Source organism: Cupressus sempervirens, chromosome 2, assembly GCF_028749045.1.
Source record: "Cupressus sempervirens isolate cs-2001-9-10 chromosome 2, ASM2874904v1, whole genome shotgun sequence".
Lineage (NCBI taxonomy): Eukaryota > Viridiplantae > Streptophyta > Pinopsida > Cupressales > Cupressaceae > Cupressus > Cupressus sempervirens.
Window position 1 is genome coordinate 213,196,433 of NC_143119.1, and position 17,773 is coordinate 213,214,205.

Genomic DNA, 17,773 nt, shown 5'->3' on the forward strand with positions numbered 1-17,773 from the left:
GGTATTATCTTATTCAAATGTTACATTTCAATATATCTGTGGCTTCAATTTTTTGAATAACTTCGTGGTATTGGTCTCATTGCATATTTACCTAAGACTTCCTTTCCTTTATTTCAATTTTGGTTTGTACCCTTAAACTATTTTTAAGCTAAGAACATATCTCAAAAATTATGAAACCTCATCATAAGGGAGTTTCCCCTTTAAAAGATAGATAATGGTCACTAATTTAATACTTAAATGATCTTTTCAAAAATGGTGAATATTGTTGTTGCTCAAGGGACAATTTTAGTTTTATGTAGCAAGATATTGCAACAACAAATCAATTTACCAATAGATATTAGTAATTTGTGCCGCGTGCAAATTGACATATATCTTGATACATGATAATTATGTTTTGAATATCTATCAAACATCGATGAACCAAAACTTGGCATATTAAACTATGAACATTTCATCTTATTTCAAAAGGAAATCCCATTAGTACTTGCCATGGTAGAAAATAAAGTCTTATAGACTAAACATGTGAACTAGAAACCTTTTCACAATACCATACATAAGAAACAAATCAATTAGGCCCAAATTCAAACTCTTGGGAAACTTGTCCACTCGTGGTTAATTGGTGATTGATTGTCCTTCTTTTATTTGAATGATTCAAATATCATTGAAAAGTGACAATGCAAGAACTAGACTATGTTGCTACTAAGATATATTCATGTTGTCATTAGTGTCAAACAGTTCAAAAGTCATAGATCAGTGAATGAAGTCATCGAGTCACCGTATTTACTGAGTTACACTATAGTGCTTGAGCAAAGAAGAGCCAAGAAGAAAAAGTATGGACGGTTATAATCAAGTTACAATAGTCACTGAACAGATAGAGATTAATCAAGCATAGACATCACTGATCTTTACAAGTATTATCGAGTCTTAAGGACAACAAGTGACAGTGTGACTATCAAGAAAGAGAAAAGTGTACACTGAGTTGTACAAAGGCTTCGTACAAATCTGAAATGTTATGGAAGTTTATGTCAAGATCATACCAAGCAGTAAAAATGATTTTACATAGATTGAGGCAAAGGTTTGGCAAGATTTATTGGTAAATGTGAATTGACTATTGATGATTTCAAGATATAGAAGGTCAATGAAATGGCAGAAAAGAAAAGCATGGAATAAGGACTATTCTAGATCATTGATTTCAATATATGATAGATTCTAGAGCATTGCTAAACCCTAATTAGATCATAGATTGTAAGAGGCAAAAGAAAACTATTTAAGGACCTACATGGAACAATTGAAATTTGTTGTTGAGATGATATTCATTGATGCAGTTAGTATTATGATTAGAAGAGTTTAAAATACAGAAGGAAGAGCAGAGATTCAAGAGGCATAAGGAAAAAATTGATTTATTAGTCACAAGAGGTGATATATCTGATGCAAGAACATTCCTAGTTGGCTTGTAATCTTGCATATTGGAGGGATTTTGACTTGAAGGAGTAGTGTTCAGTCACTATTGGGCATAGTTTTGGTAGAAGATCTCAGTAGACACTAGGAGCTCAACATACTATGTGGAGCTCGGCCTACTCTATGGAGCTTGGCAGACATTGGGAGCTTAGCATACTCTATGGAGCTCAGCATCCACTAGGATTCGGGCATGCTCTAGGAACTTGGCATGCTCTGGGAGCTTGGCATTGCTTATGGTTTTGTCAATGCTGGGCTTAGTTTTTCTAAAGCTTGGCTTGGCCTTGGTTCCTATTGGTACCGAGTTGTTTGTGAGCTGACCTTGGCATTTAATTTATGTAGGGGTATTTAATTTGTCTTGTAGCCGACTTGTGGCTCAACATATATTTAATGTAAGGGATTTAATTTAGTTTATAATGAATTGGGTCGATTTGTGGCTTAGTTGGGTATAAGTAGGGGGTCTTGTAGAGTCTTTAGGCATGATGAGGATCCATCTTGGAGAAGAGGATGCAAACTTTGAAGAGCTAATAGTTGTGGCTTGAGGACTAGAGGATTTCTTGGTGGACCTAAGGGTACAAGTGTGAATTCTCCTTGGCGTTCTTATCCAGTTGTGGATCTAGACTAGCTGGGATTGAGATTGTAAGTTGGATATTGTGGGATCTAGCAGAACTATTATTGTAATTTTTATTTGTATTTGGCCCTAACCCAGAAGGCCTTATAGCCAGGCTTATTGCATGTAATCAGTTATTTTATGAATAAAGAGTGGTGGTTTGGTATCAGATCTTGCATTTGTGTTGCATTATTATGGTGTTTCAATTGTGTGGTTATTTTTTGGGGGCTAGGACATCTCCATTAGGGATTCTCTTTCCTTTCACTATGTTAGGCAGTATTAGAGTGAAGGTTTCCCAGAGTGTGTAGACAGATTGTTGAAGTTGAGGTAGTTTGCACCGAGATCTTGGGTTAGAGAATGTTGATCTTGTGGAGCTTATTGATCTTCTGGATTGATGGATCTATTGGTTTGGGTTTGCAAAAATTTTAGACTATGCCTCCAAGAAGATTGGACCGTAGGGCAATTTATGATCCTAGTGATGCTATGGAGGAAAGGATCTCAGAGAAGATTAGAGCAAAATTCAGATCTAAGAATGCATTGATGAAAAGTGACATGATTTCTAAAATTGTGAGTACTTTAGGTGGTGTACCTAGGCATGTGGGTACTGAAGATGGCTAGGAGGAAGTAGTTGAAGACTTTGAAGTTACTAGATCTAGTGGTGAGGATAGAATTGATCGTGTGGAGAGACCTATTAGAACTAGGGCTAGTTAGTTTGCTAGACTTAGACCTCAATTGAAGCTTAAGCATAAGATGGTGGTTTTCAATTTCTCAGGTACTTTGACTCCTAAAGACTTAATTGATTGGATTGGTGAATTGGAAGACTACTTTGAGCTTGAGGATATTGAGGATGTACTTAGAGTAAGGTTGGCACAAACTAAGCTAAAAGGACATGTTGCTCTTTGGTGGAAGGAACTGCAAAGAGACAGAGAAGAAGGTGAAATGAAGATCACTAGATGGAGATTGATGGTGACTAAGTTAAAGGTTAAGTTCATTCCTATTGCTTATGAACTTGATTTTTTTAAGAGGTTGCCAAATCTAAAGTAAAAGGATATGACTATGAAATAATATACCAAGGAGTTCTACAAGTTGACTATTCGGTATGGGCATAGAGAATTGTCAATGGAAAAGGTAGCTCAGTACATTAATAGTTTAAGATTCAATATTTAGGATGAGGTTGGTATGTTGAATATTTCTTCAGTTGAGGATGCTTATCAATATGCTCTAAAGGCAGAAGATAAGTTGAAGAGGAAAATTCAAGGTAATGCTAGAGGGAAGGAGAAGCAGGATAACTCAGCAAATGGTAAACCAAGTACAGAAGATGAACCAAAACCTATTGATCTAAGAAGGACAAGTGGAGGTGGTTTAAGTGGTAACTATTTTAGATTTGGTGAAGTAGGGCATAGATATTTTGAATATCCCCATGGTAAGAAAGTTATTTTTGTGAATGAGGTTGCAGTCCAAGACAGTCAACCTGAGCAAGGAGAGATTTATTGGCACACTGAGTACTAGTTCATCAAAGGACACTAGCTTCTTGTCAAAGGATTAGTTTGTTCAAGACTCATTGTAAGTCTTGTGGTAAAGTCCACAAGGTGATTTTTGATGGTGGTAGTATTGATAACCTTGTTGTTGAGGAGATGGTTCAGAAACTTGGTTTGAAGAGAGTGAGACACCCTTATCCTTATAGGATTGGTTGTTTGCAAGGTGAGCATGCTTTCAAAGTGAGGGAGCAATGCCTTGTTGATTTCTAGATTGGGCAATATAAGGATCAAGTGTTGTGTGATATTGTGTACATGAACAGTTGTCATGTTTTGCTTGGTAGACCTTGGTACTATGATTGCAAGGTTGTGCATGATTATGTCAAAAAGATGTTTGTTGTTGAGAAAGGTGGTAGGATGTATTCCCAATTCCTTTGAAAAAGGAAGATCTTGGTAGGAGGAACCTGAGTATTGGCAGCCAAGTTGAGTTGGAAAATTCTAAGAAGGTTGGAGATCAGCATGGAAAGAAGACCTGTAGCACACTGAGGATGGATGTGAAGAAATAGAAGAAGAATGAGGGAAAGAGTGTACATGAAGTTGAAGACTTGGAGGATATGTATGTGAAGAACCAATTGGGGATTTATGTGTTGAATCCTAGAAGATATTCTTCCAACTTTTGAGAACATCTCTTCAAACCTGGGGTGTCTGATGCAGGAGCATCCCTAGTTGGCTTGCAATCCTCCATGTTGGAGGGATTTTGTCTTGAAAGAGTGGCACTCAGTCGCTATTGGGCATAGTTTTGACCAAGGATCTCAACAGACATTGGGAGCTTGAAATACTCTATGGAGCTCAGTAGACACTAGAAGCTCAGCATACTCTATGGAGCTCAGAAAACACTAGGAGCTCAGCATACACTTGGAGCTCGATATGCTCTAGGAGCTCGACATTGCTTATGGTTTTGTTGATGCTTGGCTTGGTCTTTCTAACGCTCAGCTTCGTCTTGGTTCCTGTTGGTGTCGAGTTGTCTATGATTCAACCTTGGCATTTGATTTATTTAGGCATATTTAATTTGTGTTGTAGCTGACTTGTGGCCCAACATATATTTAATGTAAGGGATTTAATTTATTTTGTAATGAACTGGGTTGACTTGTGGCTTAGTTGGGTATAAGTGGGGGGTCTTGTAGAGTCTCTAGGCATGATGAGGATCCATCTTGGGGAAGAGGATGCGAACTTTGAAGAGCTAGTAGCTGTAGCTTGAGGACCAAAGGATTACTTGGTGGACCTGAGGGTACAAGTGTGAATTCTCCTTTGTGTTCTTATCCAGTTGTGGATCTAGACTAGCTAGGATTGAGATTGTAAGTTGGATCTTGTGGGATCTTGTAAAACTATTATTACAATTGTTGTTTGTATTTGGCCCTAACCCAGAAAGCCTTATAGTCAGGCATACTACATATAATCAGTTGTCTTATGAATAGAATGGTAGTTTGGTATCAAATCTTGCATTTGTGTTGCATTGTTGTGGTGTTTCCACTGTGTGGTTATCTGATGGGATCTAGGACATCTCCATTGGGGATTCTCTTACCTTGTACTACGTTAATATCACTGAGAAGAAGAGGTGTCTAAATTAGCAAAGCAAGTTGTATTATACAGTTCAATGTGTTGTTATTCTCTAATCATTGTAGGAAATTAAATCCTTTCACAAGGTAGACCTAATAGTCTTTTATAAAATATCTTTATCGAGTATACACTAGTATAGTGTTGTAAAATCTTTGAAGAAGGTGGATCCTAATAGATTTGTTTGTATTACTCCTAACAGAGTAAATTCATCAAAAGTGACATCAAATTGTAGTCCTAACAAGGCACCCTCTTACTATAGTAGTGATTGATTTGTGGGTACCATCCCCATCGCAGTTTTCCCTCTTACCAAGGGTTTTTGTGTGACCAAATACTTGTGTTATGTGTGATGATCTTATGGCATATTCTTATGGTTTCATGCAAATTAGATTAGACAAAGTTACTTTCATTTACAAGTATTGTGATTATTGTTATATGTTTACCAAGTTGCAAAAAGGGACAAGGGCATTGTAGATTTAGTTTGTGAATTAATTTATAGAGGATATGGATTCCCCACCCCCCCTCTCCACATCCTTCCTTTCCATAATAATACAACAGGCTAAAAGGTGTAAATTTGACAAAAATTGACATAACAAACCAATGTAAATATGAGAATCAATGTGAGTTTTACAATACTAGAAAGATGGTGCAAAGACGAGTATGTGTGTAAAATAAAAGCTCAAAATGCTCAGACATTATCAATAGGTGTCATAGTCCTCTAGGTGTCTCAGGTGTGAAATAAAAGCCAAACTAGTCTTAGAAGCCTCTAGATTGCCTCTAGAGAAACTTTCAAACCAAACCAATTGGACTGTGATTCTAGGAAGCCTAGTTCCATTGATTGATTGTGTAAAATTGTTTGCATATTTTCCTACACGGGGATATTTACTCCCAATCTAGACTTCAAACTTATTTATAAATCTATATATGCACACATAAGGGGAAAAGTAGTGTTGGCCTATATAGGGGATTGCATAAGTCAACCCATCAACCCAACAACAATGATGATGAGAAGGAAAGATTAAATATGAAGAAATTTCATGAATTAAAATGATTATACCCTTTATTAGTAATGCAATTCTCTTAGGATAAATCCTCCAAATGTTGATGTCATAACATGATAAATCATCACAAAACCCATCATGAAAATAACTGAAGATACCCTATTTTATCTTAGTGCTCTTTACCTTACATTTTCTCTTCATAAGAATATTTTATTTTTCAATGAGCTTGTGAATGAGAGATTGAGGTGTGTTGCAATGAATTAGGAGTGATGCCTTGTATAGGGTTCTCAAGGTATTTTTGCATTTATCCCAACTTACAACAGTCATATCCCAATATTGAGGCCAAAATTGGTAAAGCCAATGCCAACATATTATTCTCTTAAAATTTGATACATTAAAAAATGGGTCAAATGGTGTCAATTATTAGCATAGCTCACACTTAACAAAATAGTCTCTCCTAAATGAGCTCAAATTTTGAGGAGGGAAAGATAACAAGATCGTGACATTAGACCTAAGACCAGTATGAAATGACAAATTCAAAGTGGGGCTTAAATTGAATTGAAATTTATAATAGGATAGGACCCCATATACGTTTGAGATGATATATAATAGCAAATGCTAAAATAATGGATATGTCCATATTTAAAATAGAATAGGACGTGTATTCTTGATTTAAAGATTAATTTAAAGCCAAAAATTGTCCCAAAATTTCTTAAAGGAATCAAAAACTAAAATGAGTGCTACAAGAGAATGAAATTGAACTTGTCAATTAAATAAGTGCAATTTATAACACTAGAGTACTATCACAATTTTGTATCAGCGGTAAGGAATTAAATTTAAAATAGAATAGGACTTGTATTTTTTATTTAAAGATTAATTTAAAGCCAAAAATTATCCCAATTGTTCTTAAAGGAAATGAAAACTGAAATGAGTCCTACGAGAGAATGAAATTGGACTTGTTATTTAAATGAGTGCATTTTATGACACTAGAGTACTATCACAAAATTGTATCAGTGTTAAGAATTCAAATGTTCAATACAACACAACTTAGCATAAAAAATTTAATGGGAAAGTCAAGTCTAGATGTTATGTATGGTATCCACCATATCTACATATCAACCTACATTGAGTTCCTTGTTAATGTATCAACTACAAAGGATTCTCCCACCATATTTTTGGCAAGCAACAATGAAGCTTTATAACATGAAACATGCACTACTAAGTGCAATCAGGTCAACTTCTTTGTAGACTTGAATCTCGTAAGTGGCACACAAGTCTTTTACACTCAAAGTGAGGAAATTTTGTAAATATCAATAATTCATAGTTACTACACATCCATGTAAAGGTGCATCAGATGTACATCTTTACATAGTGGCCTAACAAATAGACTTATTATCTTGGCAATTGCATTGTCTTAATTGCTACAACAATTTAATTAATAACTCCAATGGTTATGGACAAATTTTCTCTTCTTAAAATTATAAGCTCAACGAGAGTTCATGATTGTTATAAGTAAATGCAAATCTAGTTACAAAAGAATATTACTAGCAAATGTTTGAATAGAAAAAACACATAAATACTAGGAAGCCATAATAGAAACCAACAATTGTGCTCTCTTTTTTAATTATTTGGTATTGTAATTGATGCTACCAATCTATATAAACAATAAAATGTATTTAACATAAAATATCATTGACGCATGTTAATGTGCTTTACTCCAAATGAAAAAGTATAGTTGACAATGAAATCATTGAAAAAAGTGAGGTATTTAGAGAATAGTATCATTATTAGCCTCATCTTTTCAAGTGGTTATATAAAATTTGCTTTTGAAAATGTAATAGTGCAACTCCACACTATTTATCCCTTAGTTTAATGTTTTTATCCCTTCAATGTCCTCTTTTTTAAGAAGGGGAATGGGTTATAAAAGATAATGCTTATATGAGTCCAAATCATAATGAGAACATGCATGTTGATTATATAAAAGAAAATTATTACACTAAAACTATTCCCATTTCTATAAGATTTATCAAAGGTATAGTCAACATAGGTGTCAGTGTATGTCAATATCCGTGTTGATATTGGTTAGTCATGGTCTATGCATATGCACAGATATAGATACCTATGTGTTTTAAACTAATGATCCCATACACTATGGACTTCATGCATTTTTACGTTATGCATTGTAGACATTAGAAGGTGTATTTATGAATGTTTAGTGAAGTGTAAGCTGAGAAGCCTAGACAATTTGGTTTCCTAATTGAATGTGCTTTTAATGCATTCTAAGAGCAACCTATATAGAGATTTGCAAGAGATAACTAAACTCACGGCTAGGTTTCTTCATCTCCTCAACTACAAAAATACACCACTTGATCTCGTAAACCCTATAATGGAACTAGTAATTGTAGTCTCTTACTTATTAGGTGTATCATGTATTTATTGTAAAAGAATGCATGCTCAACTAAATAGATGCATATGCTATGGAGTATTCCTCGCAGCATTGTTTCTCAAACATGGAATATTATTCTATGTGTTGTGGTTACCATTTTCTATAGGTTAAAAAAGAAAATAAGTAGCATATTTTATTTTAATTCTTAAATTCAAAACGAGTAATATAATTTTTTAGATTTGGTAAAGAAATCTAGATAAAAGTTAGAAGTATTAATGTTTAGGTTGTTTGAAGAATTAGTGATACATTAGTCAAAATAAAATTAAAACTGATGTATTAAATGTAAGGGGAGGTATGCCTTCTCAAAGTTCCCATATTATAAGGGGCAAATGTATATAGTATTTAGGACGCTCATGTCCTAGGCTAAACTAGGGGTTTTCTTCCCCTCCCTTTTCCCTTTGGTACCCACACTTAAATGGGGTAAAATAACTTGATGTAAAATGGTGAAAATTAATATAATACGAGAATTTGCATGTTAGTGATTTTAAAAAAAAAAAAATCAAACTTGTAGTCTCATCCTACTTGGATAGAGTCTCATTAGATATAAAAATTAGGAAGAATAATGTGCTCACTTATGTAAAATTTCAAGGCTACTAGACATTTTATTAAAAATAATAATTTAATTGACTTTCTAATAATATCCTAAATATTTAATTATAGTAAACTATTTTCAATTGTAGCACATGTCATTAGAATTATGTCATTATATAGCTTGCATGCTTTCAACACTTCAAAGTTATGCAAACGATATTCCTTAGTAATGCAAATAATGGGTTCGTGCCCACTTAGAACATGCAATGCAAGAGTATAAATTAGTTGTTGGATTATTTTTAAGTAATGCTCTTACAATCTAAATGGATAAAAAAATATTATTATTATACAATGAAGGACTTCCACCCTAATAATAAGCATTGCAATGGTGAGAAAACATTCCAAGAACCTACTTGATCTCTAGGATTGCACAATAATTATTGAAAGTGTCTTTCAATAATTGGACTATCTCATGAAACATAACATGGTAAAGAATGGAAATATTAACTGGTAAGAGGAAGCTAAAAATGACATCACATATAAGTAGTGTTATAAAACCTACAACGTGAGTAAATTTGAGTGGACTCTCATTGATTCTACCCATCACCCTCTAATGTTAGTCGCCCAATTTAAACCCTTATAGCTCCAAAAAACTAAATAGTTAATTATCTCTTAATCCAAACAAACCCACAATTTGTGTATGCTCTAAACTAATTGAACTAAGACTAAGAACAATCTTGATATTTAAATTCCCAAATAAAATCTCTCCTAGTGTTGGATTAATAAATTAGCTCAAAGAAAGACACAACCCTATGTATTTCATGAATATATTTTAACTTTGTATGGGGCTTTGCTTCGGTAAAATTACTTTTGTAGTCAAGAAATTGTTAGTCATTCCCATTAATTATTTTCCTATCAGTTTTTATCTCACTTCACTTTTAACTTTTATTTTTCCCTATTTATTTAGCTTCATTAGTTGTTATCTTCACTTTTAACTCTTGTTTTATTTCCTATTTATTTTATAAAATTAATTAACTATTATCTCCACTATTTTTTTTTTATTTTTTTTTTTAAAGAGGGGTAAACGCTTTGACCTAGAGCTATGAACCAATGAGGCCACAAATGAGGGACCACAACATGCCACTATTGGCAACTATTATCTCCACTATTAATTTATGTTTTCAACCCTATTTTTTTTACTTTTAATTTTTTAATCTATTTTTCAAATTATTTTAATTTTTCACTTTAACTATTAATTTTTTAGTTTTTATAAAAATATTTAGCCAATAAAATATTTGTGGGAAGAGTTATTATTTTTTTTATTTTTTTTTTTAATTTCTCCTTTTAATTTTCATAATATATTTTTTGATTTTTTTTAAATGATTATTTTATTCATAAATGATGAATTGAATATATTTCTTAATCTATTTAAAAGAATTTTTTTTTAAAAATTAATTTGAATTAGAAATTATTAATAATTTAATTTTTCACATAGGATTAAGTTTTAAAATAATTTTATTATCAAGCACCTATTGACTTATCATTGCAACAACAAAAGCGTACAACTCCTGGTGTTAGCTTTTGTAGGGAATTGTAAAAGCACAATGAGTAAGCATGCCAAGATGAGAAAAATGAAATGAAAATCCATGCAAAAGAACATAATATGAGTCATTTGGCTAGGCATTTAGATTGCAATTTTACATGTATGGATCTCCTAAGACCACCACTTGGCAAACCATTATATATAGAAGATCACAAAAAAATAGAGAATCACATCATGGCGGGCCTATGCACACACAAAGGGTAATAGGTATACATAGTCATGTTGTATCTATTGAGTCTATAGGGTACTGCTCGACTCCAAACAACCCTCTTGTTCTAGATCTAATGTAATCTTTAAAACTCCAGTTTAGGAATTAACACCATTTAATTACTTATAGTTTACCTCTTTTGCAATAATATAATATTTATACTCTATGATTTGATTGAGGCCAAAGTAAAGGTCTTTTATAATTTGATGATTATTGTATTGTTGATTAAAATTTCCCATTCGCAATTTTTTTTAATATTTTGTGCAATAGGCTATGATTTACCTATTAAAATTATTTATCACATTTAAGTACAATTGACATTCCCATGGGTAGCTATAACTCTCATGCTTAATTTATCATTTCCCTTAAAACATAACTCTTAAATGAATTACACATTTCTATGAAGTATAATGCAATTATTCTCTATGTACCCCTCTCCTCTTTACATATTTGTTCAAAGTTGATCTTCAATATATCTTCAGTGTACCCATTGCACACCAAAGTGCAATTGCTAGTTTTAGGTAAGCAAACATGAAAACACGGAGCATGTCCTTGTTAAAGTATCGTCAAATGGTGTAGTGTCATTGGGAACATAAACTCAAATTTGTAGGTATATATAAGAGAGAAGAAAGAAAAGTGTGGAATGATGAAGAGACGAAGAGAAGTAGAAAGTGATATGGAGAGGGAATATAGGGAATATATATATATATATATATAGTTTTTTTAAATGATGCATTCCAAATATGTCACACTTAGGAGACTAAATTTAAAATATTCAATAAAATATAAAGTTAGTGCAAGTAGAAGAACAATCAATTTAAAGATGTCACAACTCCATCAATACATGTATTGCGAACACAACATAATTGTTATATGCCCTGCCAATTGACTTTGTGTATTAAATGAATGTGTGCAAAAAATAGGAAAAAGGAGTTTCTCATTGACTTCTCATTCCTATTCAATATGTACCCATTGTAAACTAAGGTGTGATTACCAGTGATATCATTTTTGTAACCATAATATTAAATGAATAATATATAATACATGATTGCATTTTATATTTCATACACTATTCAACATAACAGCATAAATAGAAGACATGTACAACATACACACACACACACACACATACACATTTATGTTTATAATGCATTGTACAACTAATAATCCAATAGAACAATCATCAAGACATAAGATTCACAAGATGAATTGCATCAAGTGCTAAGAGGAGTCATGTACATAAGCTTTGGTTTTTCTTTTTCTTTTTAAGAAATAAATGTCACTCTCCAAAAAAAAACCTTTTTTCAATTTTACATCAAGCAAAGAGGTTGTAAATCTCTCATATCTTAAACAAAATATGTAGAATGAAATTATCTAGGTGCCTAAAATGCAGATATGATAGATTAATGCATACAAACTATTTGGCAATACTTAAGGCAATTTGTGTAATTCCATTTTCTCACAATCAAGACATATTGCCTCAGTAATATTTACAATACATTATTCATGTAATTCAAATCTTTCCAAAATGTTTATGTCCTCTTAAGTGCCAAATGCACCCTAGATTTTTCATTGTTCTCTTTTTTACACAAATGCTTTCAAAGGAGCAAAATGAAAATTTCCTAGGTGTCATTTGGTTGAGATAGTCATTTATGTACATTGAATTAAAACTAGTTTGATTATTATCAAGTCTCAAATACCAACCTTTATTTGTTAGGATGTCTCAGTTTTGTTTTTTATTGCAAAGAATTTCTCTCCAACAATATAAGTACAAATCAACATAAACCTACAAACCCCATAATCCCAAGGATTGCATCTAATCAAGGGATGAATCAACCTAACCCTATGAACTATAAAATTCCAATAATATTAATTGCTTTTTACTCAAAAAGAGGGTTCATGTTTGTGTCAATAAGATTTTGTACTTCACTGGTTCCTAATGGGGACTTATTTACACGTTTACTTAGGTCCTAGGTGTTTTCTTAGTTGCCTAGATAAGATCTTGACATATATAAATTATATGACTCATTTAATTCAAGTTACTTAGGTCATTAATAATTAATTGAAGTAGTTGTCTCATGTATAGAATTAAGACATGTGTTAAAATCATGTCTAATTCTATCTCACCTTGCTTTTATAAGAAATAACTGTCATTTGAATTTCCATCCATTCTTAAATCAATAATCAACAAGGTATTCTTGTCATTTTTTTGCTTGTGGGAGCTATTTTAGTCTTGGAAGGTTTTTGGGGAGGTTGAGGATTCAATGTCAACTCCTTCATAGTATCAAAGCTTAAGATATAAATAGTCCTTCATATTTTTATGGTGATTTTGGGTGACTATTTTTTATGAGTGCAATTTGGGGCAAAAGAAACTTATAGTCAAGTCTAGAAGGTCCAAAAACTATTGTTTCATATTTAAAAACTTCATATTTTGGCATCAACTCATTTTCTATCATATTTTATGGTTTAAATGGGGATATGGAAAAATATGTTTGCTCAATTGTATGGAACACATACATCTATGAGTATGTATCATATATTTTTGTCATTGTCCTTTGTGTAGATGTATCATCAACACTAGAGAATGTTTGACAATATCAATTCTACATTGTAAAACCTACATCATTGTCCTTAGCTATATCATCCTTTGTCCACCTCTAGGCATATGCTATGAGTGTCAAAGTTTTGGATTGTTTCAATCGATGTTTAAAATAAATTTTATATATTTAAGTTTTCATTGATTTTATTTTTTAACCATTTGGTTGTTGGTTAGAGATCATATTACAAAGAGGGGCTAGAGCTTGGGCCTTAAAAGCATGTGATTGTGGACAACAAGACTATTAAGCCTCTTACATACTCACCACATTGTTGTCACTTTAAGTGGGTTACTTATTTTAAATGTTGGGCCCTAATTTTTACAACCCATGGTCACATGGACAGCTCTTGCATGGGTAAATGTTTTGCCCTAAGCTTAAATAGGGATTTTTTTTTAAGTTGTACAACTTTGGCAAACAAAATGGATTTTATAAATGAAATCTTGTTGTAAAGATGACTAAATAAATGTTTCAATGGTATAGGTGGTTTAGTAAGCTTTAAATGTTTTTTGCAAGTCTTTTTAGGGCTTTTTTTCACCTTTTTACTCTTGACTTTGTTTTTAGCAATTCTTGTAATATTAGTAAGGTTTTCTTCCAAGAGGAGTACAATTTTGTACATGCACTTTTTGCAATATATATATATATATATATATATATATATATATATATATATATATATATATATATATAAGTTTAGTTTGAAGTTAATACATACATTTGGATAACTTGTAAATTTGCACAAAAGGTGTTATTTTTACTTGCACAAAGCACTTAATTTCTTGAATTGCAAGTGATTATTTGATTCTCAACTATTATATTCTTCAATTTTACTATGCATTTTCCAAAAGTTGCATTTTGAACTCCATCTAACTACCATGAATAGAAATCACAAATGGAGACATTTTTGTTGTAACTGAAACTGCAAAGACTCGCATAGGACACAATTCTAAAACTTATAGGTGCTACATAAAGAAGAAAACAATTTGATAGAATGGATAAAGCTCTTGGTACTCTTAGTTTTCCTATTTCTCTCATAGATATTGTGTTGCATTACTTACACATCCAAATAAAGTTTAGATTACCTTAGAGAATCTCTATTTGGTAAACCATACAAGGAGAGGAAATTTAAGTTCGAGAATGAAAATAAGAGTTTTGATCCTCAAAATTTTGAGGATATTCAAAACTCCTCATATTTTAATTCTCTTAGATGACAATTGTCTAAATTGTAGGGTGAAGAAAGAGGATGAACAATTGATTCTATCTATTACTGTTGAGCTTGGTCTTGATTATTCATTTTTTCTTTAAGCGTTTTATGCTACTATGGATACCCTAAGCAATACACACAAATTGCCTTTTCATGATGTATGTGCAACTCATCTCACAAGGGAACAAGTCAAGTTAGCATACACATGTTCATTGAAGTCTTCAAAGTCCCTAGCTCTTCTCCCTAAAGATCCAAACATGAATGCTTCAAAGAGAAAAAATAAGAAGCACCCAAGTCTAATGAGCAAACAAAGGATTCAACTTCATAACACATCCCCTATTCCACATCCTCTTCCAAAGAAGAATCGTCTAAAAAGAACTTAAAATATGTTTATTATAAAATGATGAGGACATGACAAACGTAGATTTTCTTTAAAAAGGTTTGAGGAACTAACATGCCTAAGGAACAACATCTAGTTGCATCTATTAGTGTCTACTTCACCAACACAATTCACAACATCTTCATCTACACAATCAAGGACTACAAGAGTTGCAAAAGGGATTGAAAAAAGGAATGTAAAGCTCTCTTTTGGCCTCTACAATTCCTAAATCTAGTAGATGACTTTTTGATTCAAGAACATTTCATCATATGGCATCTTCTAAGGATTTGTTCTCTTATTAGCCTTGTAATTCACCTAATGTAGTGATGAGTAACAACACATTTATGAAGGTTTGTGGGAAAGGTTCTATTAACATGGGAGAAGGCACTTTGTGTTGCGCACTTCTCATCTTTTTTCTCTCTATCAAATTGCTTATAGTGGACAATACAAAACAACAAACTTTACAACCGATTTTGTTTACATTAGGGACATTGAGACTAGAGAGACACTACAAGGATGGTTGACCACTCATCTTCGTTGTATCCATTTGCTCATTTTTCCTAATGACGATGTTTCTTTGACTGATGTACACACACTTTCATCAAGTATGAATCATGTTTCTAAGGAGATGTTTGGTGATTTGAGTTGTTATTCTAGAAACCAATGTTGTGCTTTCCACTCCACTCTTTGTTAGTGCAACTTTTTTCGTGTTTTTATTTAGTAAGATGATTCATGGTTTTGCAAATCATGCTTTGTGATGAATATTTGGTAGGATTTCAAAAAAAATTGGAAAGCCTCGTATTTTAAATTTGGAGGACACACTTGGTGGGATTTTGCTACCCTTTGATGAGAGTTTAGCACAAATGTTATCAAATGTTTATTGTCTTTGGCTATTGCCATATTGACTCAGTTTGATCACAATTGTGTTATGGCTTACTTGAGCTTTGAAACTCCTCAATTCAAACCAACAATTTTAAAACTTCTTTCCTTTTTTAAATTGGACATGCAACGGCTTCTTTATCATCTTACGGACTTGTTTCTTTGCATGGGATGATGCATTACTTGCAAGCATTTGATTGTCTTTTGTTTGCAAGTATGCTTAATCAACATTGGAGGCTTTTTATATTGTATAAGGACATCATCTTTCTTTGTCCTTCTAATATGAGAGGTCATCGATTGTAGTTTCATTATCCATATAGTCCTTGGGGGCATCAAATAATCCTCCATGCATCATCATTTTTTTTGTAACATTCTCTATTTTTAAAAGAAAAAATTGATGCATTGATGTCCTTTCTATGTGAGAGATTTGCATTATACATAGATAGAACATGGTTTTGTAGCCAAAAAAATCATAATCATAATCTATTTTTTGAATAATTATTCACTATTGCACTTAGAGTGGTGGTAGTGTGAATAAAATGTTGTGCTTAGTATGTTGAAGTTATTTATATCTTGGTAGGGTTCTCGAGGAGAGTCGTCGCCATCCAATTCATTCTCTAATTGTTTCATCTGCATGCCAAACATGCCAATCTTATGATTGTATGAAATAATGGCAGCAAAAAAGGATTTCGTAGTTACATAGGGAAACAACTCAATAGCTGCCCAAGCTAACTATATGCACCTACAATTCCTAATCCATATCAAAATTTGTCAATTTGTTCAATGAGCTTCCGTAGGTGAGACAGGAGCTTAAAGCTAACCTTTAGACTTTCCCACATTTACAAAGTTCTATGTAGAACTTGTGGAGTGCAAGGAGGTCTAAAAGTGTCATTTTAAAATGTTCGCCCAAAACCCGCAACTAAGACCCCCAATAGCTGCTTACTCAAAAAATAGTACTTCTTGCACAAATGGACAAATCAGCAACCAAGAGAACTTAAAACTGATTAACCATTATTACATGTGGGATCAACTATTAGTACATGTTCAATCATTTTTTGGGCTTTTTTTATGAGCGATAATTGAGGGGAAAGGTAGAAGTAGACACGGCGGTGATACAAACATGGGCAACAACTCGCTTGTTTCCCCCACCTCCAATAGTCTCATCTCGATGCAAAAATTTTAATCAAGCTTAACATATTATACGCAAGGTTGAACATTTGTGTTGACCCTACCTTGAGAAATGTGCTCAATAACTGTTTTTTGTTTTTTTTTAAAGAAATTCGCAATTCAGTCTGCAAATCATTCACTTTGATGTGACTATTTCCCGCCAAGATAGTTTATGGCGTCATTTCTTACTATTCTGGAACTACTTGGCTTGCTTGTAAAGACAATTTGCATGAGCATAAGAAATTACATGCAGTTTCTCTTCGGTACTGAGAACTAATTGAAATATTAGACTGGGCAACTAAAACAATCAATGGGACCTTATTTCCAAAATATATTATGTGCAACATACTTTAAAGAATTATTTCTTAAATTTCAACTTTCGGCTACAAAGATATTCTCCAACAGTGTATGCAAAGGTCAACTAAGCCCTTGAGCCCCCAGCGACCCAGTGACTGCACTTAATCAAGAGAGGAATCGCGCTTGCCCTGAGAAAAGTAAAATCCCAATAGTACTAACATCTGTGTTCCCACCAAGAGTGTTCATCCACTCAAATGCCTTGTCTACGTGTCTATCTTACTATAGTAGGATATGACGGTCACAAAAAAGG